The sequence below is a fragment of the Protopterus annectens genome, chromosome 3.part0 (assembly GCF_019279795.1).
Source record: "Protopterus annectens isolate FY-2018-M chromosome 3.part0, PAN1.0, whole genome shotgun sequence".
In the NCBI taxonomy this organism is placed as follows: Eukaryota; Metazoa; Chordata; order Ceratodontiformes; family Protopteridae; genus Protopterus; species Protopterus annectens.
The window spans coordinates 473,863,583-473,878,798 of NC_056731.1; the positions used below are offsets into that span (position 1 = coordinate 473,863,583).

The window sequence follows — 15,216 nt, forward strand, 5'->3', positions numbered from 1 at the left end:
GTTAATGAGGTGCTCTGCTTGACATGAAGAGTGAGTCTATTCCATGGAAGGGGGAGTCTCTGGGACACAAATCTGTCCCACCAACAAGTTCTATTGATGTCACAGACCAGGTTGAGGTCATGCATGCGGGTTACTCGAGTAGAGCTTGACTTGTGGATATGCAGCAGTCCCATCAGGGCAGGGTCTGAGATTGCTTTGTATGCCAGACAGAGGTCTCCTCTGATGAGTATGTAGGAAATTGAGTAGAGGGACGGGGTCTTTTGCCTATCTCTGTAGGGTAAATCCCTGGATTCTCCTAGTGAGGAACCTCTATAGTCTCTCCAGCTGCTGCATATGCTTTGTGAGGTACATGCTGAAAGGCCACTGTACGTAATAATGGGTCTTATAAGGAAAGAATACAGGGATGTTATGACCACCTTGTCCCTAGACGAGATACCCTTACTAATGAGGTGGGCCATGTAGAAAGCTTTCCTTACAACAGAGGCAATATGGTGGTCAAAAGTCAGATTGCTATCAACCTGGGTGCCCAAGTCCCTCATGACTGATTGCCTGTTTAGGACTTTATTATCAATGTGATAATTTGTGGGGATGTCACTCTCCCCAAATGGCATTCACAGCATTCAGTTTGAGGCTATTTTTCTGGCACCAGTCATTTGTTTGGCTGAGACCCTCTTGGAGGATGCCTACGTCACTAGGGGACTTGATGACAGCACCCAGCTTGCAGTCATCTGCAAACTTGGTCAGCCATATTCCATTGGTTTTGGCCTGCCCCTCATAAAAGTATATCCCAAACAGCAGAGGCCCCAAGACTGATCCCTGGGGTACACCGCTCATTACAGGTCTACTGCTTGAAGTGGCTTCCTCTATTTTGACTAGGTGGGTTCTATCAATGAGACAGTTTGCTACCCATCTGGTAAGATATGGATTGATGCCTAGTTAAGAGAGTTTATCTAAGCATGACTTCTCCTTGCTGAAACCAAACTGTTGAGTGTCTGGAGGTTGCCAATGTCCTTGTTAATGAGGTCCATGATAATCTGCTCCATGGCCTTGCAGATCTGGTTAATTAGCCTGATGGGTCTATAATTTCCTGGATAGGTGGATGCTCACCATTTGTACAAAAGGATGACAGTGGCTGTCCTCCACTCTGCTGGGATGAAGCTGGTACTCAGGCTTTGGTTAAATAGGGTGCCTAATGGTGCCGCAATTTCTTGCCTGAATTCATGTAGGATGCAGCCTAGGATGTTATCGGGTCCCATGGAGGCTGTATTGCTTGCTTTTGAGAGGAGAATGATTACTTGCTCCCTAGAGATAAGGGGAGGGGGACAAGTACTGGGGATGTTCTGTTTTACTGATGGGGGGACCGGGGGGGTGAAGTTTTCACTGAACCTGTCTGTCAGCAGGTTGGCTATATCTACAGCGTTTTTGCATGTGGTGTCCTTGACCACCAGTTCAGAGCAGATCTGGGTGCTTCCATTAAGATTGCAGACGTATGTGAAGAAAGCCTTATAATTGTCTTTAGTAGATGTGGCCAGAACATTTTTAATTTCTAAATTATGCTTTGGAATAGACTGTTAAAAACATTTAACTGATATGGCTAAAGCACTGTACTTGGGGCATGGATATTTGAAAGCTTGCTATCGACAGGACTAAGATATGACACTTTAAAGACTAGGTCATTCTGGTCTTTTGGGGTGGAATCTTTAAGCAGAGATGTTTCTTGTTTCAGCCTGGGATGGGTAGAGCTGCTATGTGATCCGAGGACTATTGTAATGGTTTATACCAATACTTTTCCAAAATGGGTTTTGCTTTAGTTCTAATTTTTTTCAAGAACATCCATGAGGTATTAGCAGAAAATGTAGTACTCAGTATGTGAAAACTATGTGTAATGTTTTTTTTTTCCTGCAGCTGAATGCAAATCCACAGATTCATACTGTAAACAGTTGAGCAGGAAACTAGAAGCCCAATAAGCCATTGCTGAGGAATATGGCTTATGAAGCTGAACTGGAAATTGGTGAAACTTGATTAAGTACACTGAATGAGACTGAGACAAGGGACCTAGTTGAAATGGAGGGAAAGACCCATGCCAACTACCCCCACACCACCTTAATAATTTTAACCTACTCCAAGGCCACACATCTCAGGGTAAGTTATAAAATTACCTTCAGTGATCTAATTTGATTAAATGGATGTGTTTAATTGTAGTTTGTTGAAGCCCATGTAAGTTTTACAAACAAAAGCAATTTTGAGACAGCACTTTACTTAGGCTGCTAAACCCATCATTTCTCACCTGTTGTTAAAACATAAGAGCATTGAAATAGCCATTGATATAAACATAAAGTGAACTTTTCTAAACAGTTTAATTTGATTTTCACTGTGTTTGGTGTCAGCATTTGACTACAATTTGGAAAGATATGCACATTAATAATTGTAATAATGGATCCTGGGCAAATCCCTTTGTAGGCTGTGAGAGGTGATGAGCACAGGGCTGTAGATCTTTTCAACAAATGGGAGCAGCACTCCCAGACATTTATCAAATACCCTTCTTTCAAAAAGTGGACTACTTTGCCAGTCCATGGCTATAGATGGATAAAGAACTGACTATAACCTAGGTCACCTGAGTTTAACAGCTCAGAAGTATATTGATGCTTATAGGGAGGTGCATACCTTTCTTGGAGGGCAGGGACCATGTCTAGCATTTTTGTCTGAGCCTGATGAAGGCTGAACCTCATAGAGATGATACTCGGCTAGAGGTTGGGGAGAACACAGTAAATGTGGCTGCTGTATAGGGCCTGGGGCAGAGCACATGCTTGCGCTACTCCCCTTTGCCCATCATTCTGATGCTGACATTAGCATGTTGGAGGGGGGAGGCTTAGAGCTTTTGGACAATCCAGGTTGGCCACAGTTTGATGATCCTCACACCTTTGCCTTCTTCATAGGTGCATGGAGCTTCCTAACCCATGATGGTTTGAAAGGCTCTTTTTGTCTGGATGGATGGGACCCACCCAGGGTGGTAACTGTGGGTTGAAAGCTGTGGAAAGAGTCAGGGGGATCTGACATCAGGGGTAAGCCACCCCTCTCAAAAAAAAAATTGCACTATCGTCCCAAGTGAGAAGAGTGGGAATTATTTTTCCCATGATAATACAGATAAAGCCTCACTAAAGCTATTTTCAGAAGAGAGAGATCTGAGCATTAGTGTGCACCGAACTCCATTGTTTAATGCTTTTTGTCATTGGACTGCCAAGTCATAAGCCCAATCTTTTGAGGCAAAAGAGGAAGTATAGCTACAGGACTGTGCACCCCAATCCAGTTATCCTACCAGACAGAGATGAGCATCACCATCACAGCTCACCCTAAGTTTTATTCAGATTTGTTAAATGAAATGATTTAGCTGGACATATAAAGCACTGCGGTGGTGGTGCTGCAGTAGTGTTGTTGCCTCACAGTTAGATGTTGCCCGTTTGATTCTCAGTTAGAGCGTCTTCTGTGTAGCGACATGCGTGAATGGGCGTTCCTTCATTGAAGGTTGTGCGTTAGGCCCGGCAAGCCAGTATGTAAAACTCTACTGCCAATCATTAGTGGACCGGAGGTCCGCTGTGGCGACTCCTAACCGGGAAAAGCCGAAAGACACAAACAAACAAATAAAGCATGGCATCTTTGATCCAGTATGCACACATTGAGGCACACTTTTCGTATGACTTTTAAGCAATTGATCAAGTTTACTGTTTTTTTCAATTTTAGAATTCCATACACTGCTGATAAAAAAAAGCTGTGTGAAGCTAGTGCTCCTATTTATTTTTTGTTTAAAGAAAAACTCCACGTTCTCCTACAGTTTAACTCTTAGGCTGCTTTTCTTCCTTAAATATGATTCCAGTATTGTGTAGATACCTGAAACCTACTTGCACGTCATAAAACTTTCATTTCCTTGACTTGGAATCAAAGAAATGGAAAGACCACCCACTTTTTTTTTAAAACTTAACTTTTCGATTAACTTGCAAAGGAATTTGTCTACACCTGCATGACATACCACAGACACAGAGAAATTTGTAGTCAGGTAATGCTGATAACCTAACCTTAAGACAAAGAGATTTGAAACTGTGTTTTCCATTGTTCTTTATTGCAGAGAGGAAGAGAACTTCCACCGGTATTCACAGCTGCTTTCAATGTAGCCATGCCTTTCATAGCAAAAAGAGCAATTATATCAGTCAGTGGTTCAAGCAGCTGTCAGCTCTTTTGACAAATTTACATAAGCAGCATCACAGTATTGAAATGCTAAGATTTAAGCTTCAAATGTTTGTTGTTGATACTACTGTACATTTTATGATGACTTGAATATAGTATCAAAGATGTCTGTGACATTTAGAGAAAACTCAGAAAATCTTTTCCTGGTAATTCTTGTAAAGTATCAGCATATTTACTAAAGTGTGGGGGGGAGGGGACTGTCAATTTATCTTGGACTAGAAAAAGATACTTTGAACAAAGGCCTGTAATTTAGCTTGTGCTTTGGTTGCAGCTGTATAATTCCTTAGTATACTGTAAAACAATCATTGAGACACACAGAAATGAGAGCCATTCAAGAAATAAAAGAAGCAATCCTGTTATAGACAATATATAAGATGACAGTGACTGACACTAATCCCATTATATGTCAACGGCATGGGAATTCACCACTACTTCATTATCTTTAGCATGACTCCTATAAAGCAGACTTGAAATAGAATATGGGAAAGAGAAAGGCTTGAAGAAAAATAAGATCACTTTGACATGTCAAGCTCCATTGCAGCCATTTTGCAGAAAATATTAAAATTCTATAAGACACAGTCAGAGTGGATTTGATGTGTTAAAATAGCTCAGAAAACAGAGATAAAGAGAAAATAGATTTATTTAGTTCTAAGGTTGAGTTTTCTGTCCTTCCATACTTAGGCATGTGGCTATTACAAAATAAAAACTCCTCCAAGTGCCTTAATGTGTTTATAAAATGCATGTGTTTTATGTTAATGGATTTGTGAAATGCTTTGTGGAACATTATTAGTATATGAAAAAAATATTTTAACTTATTTTTTAATTGAGTAATGGAGATAAAATAATGCATCACAAAGGAAAACTCCACCTTAGAACTAAAAAGTGTGCTGTAGCACAACAACCAATATCTTTTCAGCAGTTTGTTAGCAACAAAAAATAAAACTCATGGAAAGTTTGCATGCTCCAGCTGTCCTACTTATGTTATAAGATTTCTGCTTCCATAGATTTGGCCTGAGTCATGCAATGAAGCTGAAGTTGGTCAACAGTTACAAAAATACAGCAAATGACAGTGCATCCTTCCTAAGTCATGTGACTGAACTCAGACAGAGCTTTAGTATAGTGGATGCCCTAGAGGAACCACACTCACTATGCTAGATGAAGGCTTTCAACAATTTTGGTGCATAATGACAAATGCCAATAATAGTATAGCATTTGGGGCCAAAGAACCATGCCTATATACACAGTGTTCACTTATCTAGAATGCCTCACAGAATTAAGTCAGCAGGTGATGAGCTAACAGAAATGCAGCTACATCATGCACAGAATGGTACAGTGTCACATTTATAAGCAATGCAGCTTGCAAAAATATTCCACTGGTTACTTTAAGCATTGACTTGGGTACATCCGCGGTGGTGCAGCGGTAGTGTTGTTGCCTCACAGCAAGAGGTTCTCCCGTTCGATTCTTGGCTGCAGTGCGGGGAGTGCCTTCTGTGTGGAGTCTGCATGTCCTCCCGCGGTTGGGTGGGCATTTGAAAGACATGTGTAAATTGTCGTGCCTTCGTTGAAGGTTGAACGTCGAGCTGGCACCTTGGCATTTGTGAAAATCTACTGCCAATCATTAGCGGACCGGAGTTCCGCTGTGGCAACCCCTAACCGGGAAAAGCCGAAAGATAAACAATAACTTTAAGCATTGACTTGGGGGAACAGCATGAGTGTCTTTGACATTTATAGGTCAAGTATTTTGTAGAAGGTGTTTGTACAAAAATAAGTCAGCAAATCTTTTTTATTCTGAAAAAATAAGTCAGTAAATGTTCCATCTCATCCCAATACACTGTTCACTACTTTGGCTTCTAACCCCACCAGTGTAAGAAAATCCGTCAGTAATCTAGTTACAAAAATCTGCACAAACTGAACATGCTATTATACGGCTAGAGAGATTTAATAATGTTTCTCTGACAGAAAATGCACCAAGACTGTACATATTCTTAAATTTGTACTGCAGAAGAACTGTGAGATCTTTAACTCGATCTTTCTTTAAATAACCATTTGCTGCCAAGAGTGGGAATCCTCTGACCTTCACACTAGCAGTTAGTTACAAAATCAAGTTTATGAATTCCTTTCTTTGAAATCAACTAATTTCCTGGCATATTCTAATACATTTTCACATTTTTGCTTGATATGTTACTATATCATTGATTTAAGAAAATGCACATGACTTTAATTTAATATACTATCTTATTATAAATCTAATACCTATTAAGTAACACAGAAATGGAAATATATTTTAATAAATACCTCATACATGTGCCCCTGTTGTGCAGAATTTAGCAGTAAAACTGTGTTTCTTACAGGAATCAGTGACACGGCTAGGAATCTCTCATTATTAATGCCAATAATATTAATACTGAAATGAAGAAGTGTCCATGCCTTTTTTCCTGCAATGAAATGCAATATTTTCTATATCTTTATGAATCTTGCACACTAATAATAGACTCATTTTGTTCTCTGCTTATCACTTTATCACTCATGGGTCTAAAAAGTACTTTTCTAAACAGTAATGGTGGCAGGAACTCATAGCTGTTGTCACTTTCATTTGTGCTCCACTGCCTTAAATGCGAAGTTTGTGTCACTGGAAGAGCAGGATGTTGAAGCTGATTACTAAAAGAATACAACAGTGTACCCCCATATAACAGGGGTGTCCTTTCCTGCTGCTGTATAGTTCCTTACTTTATCCAAGTAGGCCACAAGATACATAATAGGTGACTTGTGCTGCATGGTGACAGAGATATTCCTACTGGCAGTTCTTGTTTTTTATCTAGAATGCCTCACAGAATTAAGTCAGCAGGTGATGAGCTAACAGAAATACAGCTACATCATGCACAGAATGGTACAGTGTCACATTTATAAGCAATGCAGCTCCCAAAAATATTCCACTGATTACTTTAAACATTGATTTGGGAGAATGGTATGTGTCTTTGACATTTACCGGTCAAGTATTTTGTGGAAGGTGTTTGTACAAAAATAAGTCAGCAAATCTTTTTTATTCTAAAAAAATAAGTCAATAAATCTTTTCTATTCTAAACTCCAACAGCTCTACAGTGTGATTTGTATGTGTTTTAGTATACTGGTATCCTAACAGTTAACCTGAATCACTACATACTTGCTTGCAAGTCAGAGCATATTTTTTTCAACATTTCTTTATAAGGATAATTCACTGCATAAACAGGCTGCCATTATTGTTAGAAAAGTGTACCTATATAAAAGAGGAGGTACTTATCATGTGCACCTTTTTTCCTTTTAAGGAGTATTTATACATTATTCATTTCTTCATGTCTCTGCTGCAAATCTGAAAGCCTGCATGTGGTATAGAAACATTTAAGTATCTACCAATATATTATAATGATAGAAATAGCTTCATGAATTCACAAGTCCTCAATGAAGAGCTCTTGGTTGCTATGAAACATTGTGTCGAGCCATTGTGCAAGCTTCAATTTCTTTAGCTGACTGCAGATGAACAGAATACTTATGTCTTTTTCATATGATGAGAGCCTTGATGGATTAATTTTACACTGACTTCAGTGATATTTTTAATCTGGAACCCTTGGTCTTCACTGTGGCACAGGTTAAGGTATGTAAACTGTTTTATAATGTCTGTATTCTACCTTTTGTGTTAATAATATCAAATTACCATAACATAATCTCTGTAGCACACTTGATTTATTCATCCTTACATAAACTGAAATTTAAAAAAAGAAAAGCACAAGAAACATATTGGAATTGAAAGTGATGATCTAATAAACAGTCAGTGTAAATATATATTTAAAATGTACATTAATCTAATATTGAATTGTGTTGATATTTTGCACTAAACAGAATCTGAGAATAGGTTTACTGGCATTAGTGTTTCATTTTAATTTAATATAGAATTAGTGCTATATCAGCTAACTTCCCCTAGTTTAGGGTTTGAGTCCCTTAGTCTACATTTGCCTATTGTCTGACACTGAGCTGTCACTTAACCAGACAGTGCTTTGGATCAATTGCGATATTGGGCTACACTTCTCAATGGTCTCAAGCACTGTATGTCTAATAACTGCCTATCAACCTGTACTCATTTGTTCAGTGGGTATATGAGCTGATCTATCCCCTCTAAGCCTTCAAATGCACATGCATGGGTCAAAGCATTGCTTACTGTAGATTTATAGGGTAACATTTTGACTTGAGTGCATTGCTTTGCTGATATGTAATTAAATATGTTTTGCTTAAATGAAAATCATCAGTAAAGACAATATTTTTAAGTACTATGCATGTTTCATCCCAGATAAAGTAATATAATGATCACTAGAACAAAATAACTTAATTGAACTATTATCCAGTTTAACTAGCTTTTAATTATATGGTTCTGCACAGAAGGAGTGTTGATATCTAAATTTTGTGTGTTTGAGTTTCTGCAGTAGTTCTGACATCAGTAAAGCCTCATCAGAATTTTCTAACTATGAAGAGCAAGAACATATTGTCCAAAAGAAAATGATTAAAACTCAGCTAAAGAATATATTTCAAGATAAGATGTCAGTATCCACCCCCTCACCAACTGATGTGTCTGAGGGAGGCATTAAAATGATTTCCTGACATTTCAAAGTACCTGTGTTTTGTTCTGTGATTTTGTGTGTTGGCGTAGGAGGGGAAAGAAACCTTATTCCCTGTCAGTCATAGATTTCTATTGACAAACTGCAGATTTTTCACAGGAATTCAGTTATGGACAAAACCATAGCAGGATATAGCTTGAGAACTTTAGATAAAGGCTGAAAGTAAAATGTGTGCCAGCAAATGATACAGACAAATGTGAACTAGTATTAAAACATCATTTCTGTCATGTTAACTTTCTTCATAATGCAGTTTATGCATCTTGTCATCTTTATTCAAATTGCTTTATTCAGGTGACCATTAAATTCTAGTTGCAGTGGCTCACTTGTGACCAACATTGATATGGTGGAATTATAGCTGTGGAATCTTTATGGCCTCCATCTGCTGGTCTCCAGTATTTCATCACTTATTTTTTTTTGCAGGATTAGGACAAGGGGTAACTTTAGGATGCCATCTTCCCAGGGACTGGAGGGAACTTCTCATGCTATGTATTAGTATATGGTGGCAGTGCACAATTGGAATTGACATCAGATAAGGATCCTTACATTGTTCCAAACACATGGGTTTCTTCCATTTTTACCCTGTATTACCACTTATCACTAAGCTGTCCTAGAATCCATTGTGAGGATACATAGCATGTCAGAACCCCTTTTCCTGCTCTAGGAGAGCACTAGTCCACAGGTCAGTCAGTACTTCATTTTCCTGGCATATTCTGCTGCTTCTAGAACAGAGCTGCTACCTATACAAAAGCCATGGAAAATGCAGAGAAGAGTCTTTCATTTGTGCCACACTACATTGGAATTTGTAAATCAGCAAAACTGTTACTATCTAGTCATAGACTAAGATAGTTTATTTTTCATGTTTATTTGAGACAATTATTTTCCTTCAGTGTACGCTGTGTTTCCTATATGTGTCATTCTTCCATAGACGCAGAAGCTGTAGCACTACAAGTTCCTCAGTGGCTCTTTTGTGGTGACACACACACACACGCACACACAAACACACACACACACACACACACACACACACACACACACACACACACACACACAATGATGAGACTACATAAGTAGCTTAACAAAGGCAGTAATGTAAAAATGCTTAAGACTTATCCTGAGAAAGGTTGTTCCATTGCATGGAATTTTATATATCTATTCCATATATCAGTGGTTGTTGAGGTGGGATGACTGGATTAATTTAAACAACAAACTGAGAAGCCAAATCCAACAGAAGGATACACAAACAAGTAGGAAAATCCACATAGTTGCGGTAAGAAGAAACAAAACCATGGATCCCCACTAGTAACAAACAAAAAAAGTTTAATAAAAGCTTTCATTCCAACTTTGAAGAAACAGCTGTTCTAACCCTGCAATGGCCTCCCAATCCTCTGTATGCCTTCCCACTTTTATCCCTCATCCCTGGGTTTTTACAGAAGGTGATCAGGTACAAGACCTCTTCTGGCACAGAGATTTGTTTTCCCTTTCTCAGGCCTCAGCTCAGGAACTCCCATGGATTTTAGTTGCAGTGCAGGATATTCTTTTGCACTGCTCTGGGAAGCCTCACTGGAATATCCACAACCTAAACCTAAATGTTTGGTAACTTCTACTCCAGTAATTGCCAATGAGACACATCTCATTTCTGAGATGATTGCCATACTAATATTCTCTCAGAATGAATCTACTCAGAGTTGTTTATGGAAAGTAAGGAACATTTCTTCTTGTGGGCCTCTTTTCTGAACATTACCCTTTCTCAGTCCCATTTCCAGGTGTCCTCTAGTTTTAAGCTTATATATTTTATTTTTGCACCAGTAACTATAACATACAGTTAGTAGCCGTGGTGGTGCAGCGGTTAGCATTGTCGCCTCACAGCAAAAGGTTCTCCTGTTCGAGTCTCGGCTAGGGTGCCTTCTCTCTGGAGTCTGCATCTCCTCCCCACGGTCAAGTGACTTCTGAAAACATGCAGGTAGGTGCGTGCGGGAATGGGTGTGCCTTCTTTAAAGGTTGGGCGTCAGGCTGGAAAATCGGCACCGTAAAAATCCACTGCCAATAATTAGCGGAGCGGCGTTCTGCTGTGGTGACCCCTAACTGGGAAAATCCAGAAGAACTATAACATACAGTGAAATTGGAGTTAATATATAAGTAGGTGTGGGTGGGTACAATCTCCCACAATGGGATGGGAGGCATGCTTCCTACGGGGGGGGGGGGATTCTAATGTATAACAGTCATATTTGCATTTCACTATTACTTGTCTTTAATTGCACATAAATGTTCTTAGTTTTGGGATTTGCACTGCTCATGGAGTAATAGATTAACTATATTAATACACAGACAACTGTATGCTCTACCAGTTATGGCAACCGACTTGTGTAATCACAACCCCATCCTTCAGGACACAAAAAATAACATGTTTCCATTTGCGTCCCTGTTTCTTTCTCAAGAAAAACATTGTCTCTCAAATACAAAAGCCATCTGACTCCACATCATGGCCAGACTTATCTTACCTGTGAAATCACTGACTTTCAAAGTACTGATGTCCTGACTGAAATCACTAGTACAGTATTCTTAACTTGTGAGTTATCACCACTGACATCTGCTGACATCTAGCCAGGATACCAAAGCATTAATTTTCCAGGATTGTATATCCCAGGTATGACCTCATCTCATAAGTGTAGAGGTATATTGTCAGATGTACGAGCATAATTCTTCAGATTATCTCGCTACCAGCCCAAACACAGGTTGTGTATCCATTGGAATGATTTTTGTTTGGCCATTGGTATGATTGCTTTGAATTATCATCTAAATGCCCTTTTTGGGAGCCTTCCATTACCATTTTTAAAACTTGCCTTATTGGTATTGGATGCCAGCTAGGAGGGTTAGATGTGAGTGCAGTAGGCCAATTCCATGCAAACACTTTCATACCCTGTGCCTTTTTTGCTTAGTGGCAGAACATGATGGCAATACCCAAAGTTTGAAACATTTGGCTAATTCCAAGATGGCTGACTTGGCTTCCCAAGATGTACCTCCAATCCTTAAGATTAAGCCTAAAAGGCCTAGGCCAGAGACACTGTTCTAATTCCAATGTACCTGCTGAGGTTGCAGAACCCATAGTACATCTGGCTTCACCTCAGATGCTCTCTACTGAGACCCCTTTGGAGGTTGATATGGCATTAGAGGGCCTTACGACTGAGGAATCCACAGAGAAAGTTGAACACGTATTATCATCTCGGAGGGTCCAGAGGACATCCCTCAGATATTCATCTGGGAAGAGGTCCCAGGTAAATTTATACAGGTATATCAGAGATCTGAACCAACATGCTTTGTTCAGGCAGATGCTACACTGAAAAAAGAAATGCCAAAAAAACTAAGAATGTATCTTCTCCTGTATCCTCCTCCCTCTACAAGAAGGAACATATAGGCTTTCCTCAGGGTCTGTTCAAGGCCATTCTGGCCTTGAAGCCTCCTTGCTTTTTTCCCCAACCCCATCTGAAGATGAGGTGGTCTCTCATTCTGACCATTCTCTTGCCTACTCCTCTCAAATCCATTCTCCTGGCCAAGTCCCTTCTGATGATGAGGAATCCATTTCATCTGACTCTTTGGTAGAAGAACCTTTTTTGGGGAAACAATTTTAGTGGGAGTGTAAGCATATAACAGAAGTCCAGAAAAGATAGTATAACCTCTTATAAATATGGGCACTCCAGCCCCTTCCACAGTTCCTCCAGTTCTTGAGACTTTCCTAGATGCTTTTTAGTCTACTTCAGCTGCCCCAGACTCAAGCCTCCTGCCCCCAAAATACCTGGTAGATTGTATGATCTACGGTTCTTTTTTAAAAACCCTGTAGCAGACCAATCTGCAGTATCTCTTTTTTTGATAAACCTTCAAGGCTCTAGCTGCAAATTTTCTCCACTCTACACAGATAGCAGGGCTACTGATAGATGGGGGAAAAGGTTTATACTTCTACTACCTTGGCATTCAGGGCTATTAATTATCAAACTCAGATGACCAAGTATTTGATATCCATTTTCTGCTCAACAACACACAAGGTAGTCCTTGCTTAGTGAGGCTACTTGAGTAGCCAGACATGGCATAAAGTGTAGTTATGATGCAGTGGAAGCCTCATTCAGAGCAGCTGCCACTGGCTCTGTCATCTGTAGGAATGCATAATCAACCCTCGCTGAAAGACACTAAAGGAAAACCCACAATGTTTACTTTAGACAAGAACCTGCTACTTAGCCCACAAGCAGATAATCCAGGAACAGGGACAAATCATGGAGTGCTTACAGCTTCTGCTAACCTGTTTACCTAGGTATCAGAGGAATTATCCACCAAAACCCACCTTCTTTGTCAGAAGGGATCCTAGGTCTACTAAGAAACACAGGAAGGCTCCCAAAAGGAGATTCCCAGAAAAGCATGGAGAGATTCCTTGTCTGGGATGCCTATATTTGAGATACAATTTCTGTGACTAGCTATAAACTCATTCTCCCCAGCCCCTCAGCCAGACCCTGTACCTCTCAAAAAGGCTTACCTTATTCTTTGTCATCTGGGAAAAATTACCACAGGCCAATGAATTTGTTCTGTCATAAAAAAGGGGTTATGCCATGTCTTCGATGGCGATTGTACCACTAAATGGCATACATCCCCTTCCACACAATCAAATTCATCTGATTCTGCCCATACTACAAAGCACAACACACAATAGAACCAGTGCCTCAAGAATTTCTAGGGACATTGTTTTACTTCAGACTCTTCTTAGTGCCAAGAAAAGAGGGGAGTGGAGACTCGTATTGGACCTCTCCTTACTAAACACTTAATCAACATGCTGTCATCACACACACACTGCTACCTTTCATGCTGCATTGGGCTTCTCTGGTGTCCCTAGAGCTGAAAAATTCATATCTACACTACCCATTCTCCCACCTTGCAGAAGATTCCTCATGCTTTGTTCTGGTCATCTCACTTTCTGTTTACTGCTTTGCCTTTTGGGCTCTCCACACGGCCCCAAGAGTATTCATAAAGTGTCTGCCACCAGTGATTGCCTTCTGTTGAATGCAGGGCATCCAGATTGTTCTGGACCAAGACAATATGTTGATCCAAGCCACATATTCATCGGCAGCAGCTCCAATTCACCCCCAACACCTCTTCTCACAGTTGGGGTTTACAGTTAACTACAGGAAATCCTTCCTGCAACCAACTCAGGACCTAGTTTTCCTGGTCTGCAGGCTGAATACAAAAAATGTGCAGGCATACCAGTCTCGGGGAAAAAGTTCAGAGCCTTGCACACTACTTTCACAGCCTTACCTTCCTCAACCAATTATCAGTTAGGGAGATCCTTAGGGGTCTGTGATTCATGGCAGCTACCATCCCAAAGCTTCCTCTACCCAAACTGTATATGAGAAAAACATTGGTACATGAAAACAGTGTGGTCTCAATACTGTCATCCTTTTGACACAGTAATCTCTCTATTGTCTTGTCTCAGAAGGGAACTCTTATGGTGAAGGACCAGGTGACACTCAATTCAGGACTCCCCTTCATTTCTCCAGCCATAATTCAGGAAATGTACACAGATACCTCGATGAGTGAAAGGGAGTGTGGACAGGGACCCACCAAGGCATGCCATGTGGCAGCCAAAACTATTAAAGGAACATGTCAACCTAAAAGGAGATGAGGGCCCTCATACAAGCTCTTCGAGTTTTCTCTCATAATTGAAAACCAGGTCCCCTACAAGTGTTCACAGACAACACAACTGTCACGTGGTTAACAAGCAAGGGGGAACCAGATCATACCAATTGTGTGGATTGAACTAGACAGCCTTGGATCTTGCCACACAGAAAAGTATGTCACTAAGAGCCACATACATCCTATCACAAGACAATGTGTTAGCAGATGCAATGAGCTGGACCTTAGGTGAGCCCCCCCCCCCACACACACACACACACTCTGAATGTACCTTTAACAGACTGGTTTTCCATTGACATCCATCAACGTTGGGGCACACCTCAGACAGACCTGTTTGCCTTAGAATCCAACAAACAGCTTCCCCTTTTTTTTGCACCAGGGGCCCTTGCCCCATTGCCTGGATGTCAGATGCTTTATCTTTTCAGTGGGAAAGGAAATTTCTCTATGTCCTCCCGATCTACCAGTCATTTCAAGAGTTCTTCTAATCACCCAAAAGAAAAAAAACGATCAGAACTTTTGCTAGTGACCCCTTTTTCACCAAGACCGCATTGGATCCCTCTTATATTTAACCAGGGGCATGTGCTACAAACTACCACTTCAAGCAGATCTCATCACGCAGTACAAGGGATCTCTTCTGCACCCCAATCTGTCATCCATGAACCTA

The 15,216-nt window shown here is 40.3% G+C and overlaps 1 protein-coding gene across 2 annotated transcripts in view; it reads left to right on the plus strand.

Annotated features, from left to right (window-relative positions):
- Positions 1–1,925: 1,925 nt before the first annotated feature.
- PHACTR1 (phosphatase and actin regulator 1) overlaps positions 1,926–15,216 on the plus strand; it is a 1,877,004-nt gene continuing 1,863,713 nt past the window's right edge. Inside the window, exon 1 of one of the 2 annotated variants that reach the window (XM_044064898.1) lies at positions 1,926–2,142. The gene's annotated coding sequence lies outside the window, so the exon portion shown is untranslated. Of the gene's footprint in view, positions 2,143–7,478; positions 7,868–15,216 lie in introns of those variants that run through there. The other variant, XM_044064897.1, reaches the window with a different exon arrangement.